The sequence below is a fragment of the Arachis stenosperma genome, chromosome 9 (genome assembly GCF_014773155.1).
Source record: "Arachis stenosperma cultivar V10309 chromosome 9, arast.V10309.gnm1.PFL2, whole genome shotgun sequence".
Classification (NCBI taxonomy): Eukaryota; Viridiplantae; Streptophyta; class Magnoliopsida; order Fabales; family Fabaceae; genus Arachis; species Arachis stenosperma.
In genome coordinates this window covers 92804475-92812187 of record NC_080385.1, presented here as the reverse complement: position 1 = coordinate 92812187, position 7713 = coordinate 92804475, and the positions used below count along the sequence as shown (strand labels likewise).

General features: G+C 42.7%; 1 non-coding gene across 1 annotated transcript; it reads left to right on the top strand.

Annotated features, from left to right (window-relative positions):
- Positions 1 to 7388: 7388 nt before the first annotated feature.
- On the top strand, positions 7389 to 7496 carry LOC130952447 (small nucleolar RNA R71). The gene has a single exon (XR_009074626.1). It is a non-coding gene; the product is annotated as a small nucleolar RNA R71 (small nucleolar RNA).
- Positions 7497 to 7713: the final 217 nt, after the last annotated feature.

Below are 7713 nucleotides of genomic sequence, written 5' to 3'. Positions count from 1 at the left end.
GTTGCCTCTTGGTCCTTCGCATACGTTATTGGGACTTACCTTTCCCAATAACGTGGTGAGTCACCCCTTCTCCTTACGTTAGAGTCCACGTTAACTAGGTTAACGTGGCTTCTAACGTAGTAATGCCAATTCTTCGAGAACGTTAGTGACAGTGACACTTACCTTTGTCATTAATGTTTCAATGTGCCCCTACTTCCCACGTTAGAGTCCACGTTTTTTACTAAGTTAACGTGGCTTCTAACGTAGTTATGTTAGCCATCTTCAACGTTAATGACAAAGGTAAGTGTCACTAACGTTGGCTCATCATCTCTTTATCCACGTTAGCTTTCATGTTAACAAAGTTAACGTGGGAGTTAACGTTGCTCATGGTGGCTCTTGGTGGTTCACCCCAACGTTAGTGACAAAGGTAAGTGTCACTAACGTTGGCGATCAATTGCTCTCTCCACGTTAGCTTCCACGTTAACTAAGTTAATGTGGCTTATGGAGGCTTGGCCAACGTTAGTGACAAAGGTGAATGTCACTAACGTTGGCTTCTCTTTGTTTCTTAACATTAGAGTCCACGTTAACTAAGTTAACGTGGCAACTAACGTGGCCAATTATGAGCTTGGTCCAACGTTAGTGACAAAGGAGAGTGTCACTAACGTTGGCCTTATTGTCTTCTTCCACATTAGAGTTCACGTTAACTTAGTTAACGTGACTCTTAACTTGGGCTATGATGGCTGGTGCACGAAATTGTGATCACTACAACTTCGCACAACTAACTAGCAAGTGCACTGGGTCGTCCAAGTAATACCTTACGCGAGTAAGGGTCGATCCCACGGAGATTGTTGGTATGAAGCAAGCTATGGTCACCTTGTAAATCTCAGTCAGGCAGACTCAAATGGGTATAGTGATAAACGAATAAAGCATAAAGATAAAGATAGAGATACTTATGTATATCATTGGTGAGAGCTTCAGATAAGCGAATGAAGATGCCTTCCCTTCCGTCTCTCTGCTTTCCTACTGTCTTCATCCAATCCTTCTTACTCCTTTCCATGGCAAGCTCATGTAGGGTTTCACCGTTGTCAGTGGCTACCTGGTGCGCGAAATTGTGAACAATACTTTTCACAACTCTCATAATCCCTGGTCATGAACTCCAGAAACTTGGTGGTTCAATTCCATGGCATTACACAACTTCGCACAACTAACCAGCAAGTGCACTGGGTCGTCCAAGTAATACCTTACGTGAGTAAGGGTCGATCCCACGGAGATTGTTAGCATTGAAGCAAGCTATGGTCATCTTGTAAATCTTAGTCAGGCAAACTCAATTGTATATGATGATGAACGAAAATAATATAAAGATAAAGATAGTGATACTTATGTATATAATTGGTGTAAGAGCTTCAGACAAGCGTATGAAGATGCCTTCCCTTCCGTCTCTCTGCTTTCCTACTGCCTTCATCCAATCCTTCTTACTCCTTTCCATGGCAAGCTCGTGTAGGGTTTCACTGTTGTCAGCAGCTACCTCCCATCCTCTCAGTGAAAGCGATTGCATATGCTCCGTCACAGCATAGCGGAATTCTTCTGTCGGTTCTCAATCAGACCGGAATAGAATCCATTGATTCTTTTGGCGTCTGTCACTAACGCCCCGCCCTCAGGAGTTTGAAGCACGTCGCAGTCATTCAGTCATTGAATCCTACTCAGAATACCACAGACAAGGTTTAGACCTTCCGGATTCTCTTGAATGCCGCCATCAGGTCCTGCCTATACCACGAAGACTCTGACCTCACGGAATGGTTGGCTCGTTTGTCAGGCGAGCACTCGGTTGTCAGGCGATCAACCATGCATCGTGCAATCAGGAATCCAAGAGATATTCACTAAGCCTCAGATGCTTGTAAAACAAGAATGGTTGTCAGTCACCTTGTTCATGGGTGAGAATGGTGATGGGCGTCAATCATCACCTTCATCATGTTGAAGAACAAGTGATATCTTGGACAAAGAACAAGCGGAATTGAATGGAAGAACAATAGTAATTGCATTAATACTCGAGGTACAGCAGAGCTCCACACCTTAATCTATGGTGTGTAGAAACTCCACCGTTGAAAATACATAAGAACAAGGTCCAGGCATGGCCGAATGGCCAGCCTCCCAATGGTCTAAGATAGCATAAAACAAAGATAGCTACCCCCAAAAGTCTCTAATACAATAGTAAAAGGTCCTACTTATAGAAAACTAGTACATAGATGAGTAAATGACATAAAAATCCACTTCCGGGCCCACTTGGTGTGTGCTTGGGCTGAGCAATGAAGCTTTTTCGTGTAGAGACTCTCCTTGGAGTTAAACGCCAGCTTTAGTGCCAGTTTGGGCGTTTAACTCCCAATTAGGTGCCAGTTCCGGCGTTTAACGCTGGAATTTCTTGAGGTGACTTTGAACGCCGGTTTGGGCCATCAAATCTTGGGCAAAGTATGGACTATTATATATTGCTGGAAAGCCCAGGATGTCTACTTTCCACCGCCGTTAAGAGCGCGCCAATTGGGCTTCTGTAGCTCCAGAAAATCCACTTCGAGTGCAGGGTGGTCAGAATCCAACAGCATCTGCAGTCCTTTTGAGTCTCTGGATCAGATTTTTGCTCAGGTCCCTCAATTTCAGCCAGAAAATACCTGAAATCACAGAAAAACACACAAACTCATAGTAAAGTCCAGAAAAGTGAATTTTAACTAAAAACTAATAAAAATATACTAAAAACTAACTAGATCATACTAAAAATATACTAAAAACAATGCCAAAAAGCATACAAATTATCCGCTCATCACAACACCAAACTTAAATTGTTGCTTGTCCCCAAGCAACTGAAAATCAAATAAGATAAATAGAAGAGAATATGCAATGAACTCCAAAAACATCTATGAAGATCAGTATTAATTAGATGAGTGGGGCTTTTAACTTTTTGTCTCTGAATAGTTTTGGCATCTCACTCTATCCCTTGTAATTCAGAATGATTGGCTTCTTTAGGAACTTAGAATCCAGATAGTGTTAATGATTCTCTTAGTAAAGTATGATGATTCTTGAACATAGCTATTTATTGAGTCTTGGCTGTGGCCCAAAGCACTCTGTCTTCCAGTATTACCACCGGATACATACATGCCACAGACACATAATTGGGTGAACCTTTTCAGATTGTGACTCAGCTTTGCTAAAGTCCCCAATTAGAGGTGTCCAGGGTTCTTAAGCACACTCTTATTTGCCTTGGATCACAACTTTATTTCTTTCTTTTTCTTTCTTTTTTTTTCCGATATTTTTTTTTTCGTTTGCTTTTTCTCTTTTTTTTTTGTATTCACTGCTTTTTCTTGCTTCAAGAATCATTTTTAATGATTTTTCAGATCCTCAGTAACATGTTTCCTTTTTCATCATTCTTTCAAGAGCCAACATTCATGAACCACAAGTTCAAAAGACATATGCACTGTTCAAGCATACATTCAGAGAACAAAAGGGTTGCCACCACATCAAAATAATTAAACTATTATAAAATTCAGAATTCATGCAATTCTTTCCTTTTCAATTAAGCACGTTTTTATTCAAGAAAGGTGATGGATTCATAGGACATTCATAACTTTAAGGCATAGACACTAAGACACTAATGATCACAAGACACAAACATGGACAAACATAAAGCATAAAAATCGAAAAACAGAAGAATAAAGAACAAGGAAATCAAGGAACGGGTCCACCTTAGTGATGGCGGCTCTTTCTTGCTCTTGAAGATCCTATGGAGTGCTTGAGTTCCTCAATGTCTCTTCCTTGTCTTTGTTGCTCCTCCCTCATGATTCTTTGGTCTTCTCTAATTTCATGGAGGAGAATGGAGTGTTCTTGATGCTCCACCCTTAGTTGTCCCATGTTGGAACTCAATTCTCCTAGGGAGGTGTTTAATTGCTCCCAATAGTTTTGTGGAGGAAAGTGCATCCCTTGAGGTATCTCAGGGATTTCTTGATGAGAGGGGTCTCTTGTGTATTCCATCTTTTTCTTGGTGATGGGCTTGTCCTCATCAATGGGGGTATCTCCTTCTATGTCAACTCCAACTGAATAACAGAGGTGACAGATGAGATGAGGAAAGGCTAACCTTGCCAAAGTGGAGGTCTTGTCCGCCACCTTGTAGAGTTCTTGGGCTATAACCTCATGAACTTCTATTTCTTCTCCAATCATGATGCTATGGATCATGATGGCCCGGTCTATGGTAACTTCGGACCGGTTGCTAGTGGGAATGATTGAGCGTTGTATGAACTCTAACCATCCTCTAGCCACGGGCTTGAGGTCATGCCTTCTCAATTGAACCGGCTTTCCTCTTGAATCTTGCTTCCATTGTGCGCCCTCTTCACATATGATTGTGAGGACTTGGTCCAACCTTTGATCAAAGTTGACCCTTCTAGTGTAAGGATGCTCATCTCCTTGCATCATAGGCAAGTTGAACGCCACCCTCACACTCTCCGGACTAAAATCCAAGTATTTCCCCCGAACCATAGTGAGATAATTCTTTGGATTCGGGTTCACACTTTGGTCATGGTTCTTGGTGATCCATGCATTGGCATAGAACTCTTGAACCATCAAGATTCCGACTTGTTGAATGGGGTTGGTGAGTACTTCCCAACCTCTTCTTCGGATCTCATGGCGGATCTCCGGATATTCACCCTTTTTGAGTGAAAAGGGGACCTCGGGGATCACCTTCTTCAAGGCCACAACTTCATAGAAGTGGACTTGATGCACCCTTGAGAGGAATCTATCCATCTCCCATGACTCGGAGGTGGAAGCTTTGCCTTCCCTTTCCTCTTTCTAGAGGTTTCTCCGGCCTTGGATGCCATAAATGGTTATGGAAAAACGAAAAAGCAACGCTTTTACCACACCAAACTTAAAATGTTTGCTCGTCCTCGAGCAAAAGAAGAAAGAAGAGAGTAGAAGAAGAAGAAATGAGGAAGAGGGGGAAGGTGGTGTGTTCGGCCAATAAGGGAAAGAAGGGGTGTTTAGGTTGTGTGAAAATGAAGGGTTGAAGAAGGGTATATATAGGAGAGAGGGGGGTAATGGTTCGGCCATGATGGGTGGGATTGGGAGGGAAAGTGGTTTGAATTTGAAGGGTGAGGTTGGTGGGGTTTTATGAAGGATGGATGTGAGTGGTGAAGAGAAAGATGGGATTTGATAGGTGAAGGGTTTTTGGGGAAGAGGTATTGAGGTGATTGGTGAATGGAGGAAGAAGAGAGAGAGTGATGGTGGGGTCCTGTGGGGTCCACAGATCCTGTGGTGTCAAGGAAAAGTCATCCCTGCACCAAATGTTGCTCAAAATCACGTTTTGAGCTATTTCTGGCGTTAAACGCCGGGCTGGTGCCCATTCCTGGCGTTTAACGCCAGGTTGTTGCCCTTTACTGGCGTTTAACGCCAGTCTGGTGCCCCTTTCTGGCGTTAAACGCCCAGAATGGTGCCAGACTGGGCGTTAAACGCCCAACAGCTAGTATTACTGGCGTTTGAACGCCAGCTTCTTCTCCTCCAGGGTGTGCTGTTTTTCTTCCTTTTTTCATTCTGTTTTGCTTTTTTCATTGTTTTGTGACTTCTTATGATCATCAACCTACAAAAAAGATAAAATAACAAAAGAAAATAGTTAACTATAAAACATTGGGTTGCCTCCCAACAAGCGCTTCTTTAATGTCATTAGCTTGACAAAGGACTCTCATGGAGCCTCAGAAATGCTCAGAACCGTGTTGGAACCTCCCAACACCAAACTTAGAGTTTGAATGTGGGGGTTCAACACCAAACTTAGAGTTTGGTTGTGGCCTCCCAACACCAAACTTAGAGTTTGACTGTGGGGGCTCTGCTTGGCTCTGTTTTGAGAGAAGCTCTTCATGCTTCCTCTCCATGATGATAGAGGGATGCCCTTGGGCCTTAAACACCAAGGATTCTCCATTCACTTGAATGATCAACTCTCCTCTATCAACATCAATCACAGCCTTTGCTGTGGCTAGGAAGGGTCTGCCAAGGATGATGGATTCATCCATGCACTTCCCAGTCTCTAGGACTATGAAATCAGTAGGGATGTAATGGTCTTCAATCTTCACCAAAACATTCTCTACAAGTCCATGAGCTTGTTTTCTTGAATTGTCTGCCATCTCTAATGAGATTCTTGCAGCTTGCACCTCAAAGATCCCTAATTTCTCCATTACAGAGAGGGGCATGAGGTTTACACTTGACCCTAAGTCACACAAGGCCTTCTTGAAGGTCATGGTGCCTATGGTACAAGGTATAGAAAACTTCCCAGGATCCTGCCTCTTTTGAGGCAGTTTCTGCCTAGACAAGTCATCCAGTTCTTTGGTGAGCAAAGGTGGTTCATCCTCCCAAGTCTCATTTCCAAATAACTTGTCATTTAGCTTCATGATTGCTCCAAGGTATTTAGCAACTTGCTCTTCAGTGACATACTCATCCTCTTCAGAGGAAGAATACTCATCAGAGCTCATGAATGGGAGAAGTAAGTCCAATGGAATCTCTATGGTCTCATTTTGAGCCTCAGATTCCCATTGTTCCTCATTGAGGAACTCAGAGGAGATTGGTACACGCCCACTGAGGTCTTCCTCAGTGGCGTCCTCCTCCTCTCTTTCCTCTCCACATTCGGCCATGGTTATGGCTTTGCACTCTCCTTTTGGATTTTCTTCTGTATTACTTGGGAGAGTGCTAGGAGGGAGTTCAGTAACTTTCTTGCTCAGCTGACCCACTTGTCCTTCCAAATTTCTGATGGAGGACTTTGTTTCATTCATGAAACTTTGAGTGGTCTTTATTAGATTAGAGACCATTGTTGCTAAGTCAGAAGTACTCTGCTTAGAACTCTCTGTCTGTTGTTGAGAAGATGATGGAAAAGGCTTGCTATTGCTAAACCTGTTTCTTCCACCATTATTGTTATTGAAACCTTGTTGAGGTCTCTCTTGATTCTTCCATGAGAGATTTGGGTGATTTCTCCATGAAGAATTATAGGTGTTTCCATAGGGTTCTCCTAGGTAATTCACCTCTTCCATGGAAGGGTTCTCAGGATCATAAGCTTCTTCCTCAGATGAAGCATCCTTAGTACTGTTTGGTGCATTTTGCATTCCAGACAGACTTTGAGAAATCAAATTGACTTGTTGAGTCAATATCTTGTTCTGAGCCAATATGGCGTTCAGAGTGTCAATCTCAAGAACTCCTTTCTTCTGACTAGTCCCATTGTTTACAGGATTCCTTTCAGAAGTGTACATGAATTGGTTATTTGCAACCATTTCAATCAATTCTTGAGCTTCTGCAGGCGTCTTCTTCAGATGAAGAGATCCTCCAGCAGAGCTATCCAAGGACATCTTAGATAGTTCAGAGAGACCATCATAGAAAATACCTATGATGCTCCATTCAGAAAGCATGTCTGAGGGACATTTTCTGATTAATTGTTTGTATCTTTCCCAAGCTTCATAGAGGGATTCTCCATCCTTCTGTCTGAAGGTTTGGACTTCCACTCTAAGCTTGCTCCATCTTTGTGGTGGAAAGAACTTTGCCAAGAAGGCATTGACTAGCTTTTCCCAAGAGTCCAAGCTTTCTTTAGGTTGAGAATCCAACCATATTCTAGCTCTGTCTCTTACAGCAAAAGGGAATAGCATCAGTCTGTAGACCTCAGGGTTAACCCCATTAGTCTTGACTGTGTCACAGATTTGCAAGAATTCAGCTAAGAACTGATGAGGATCT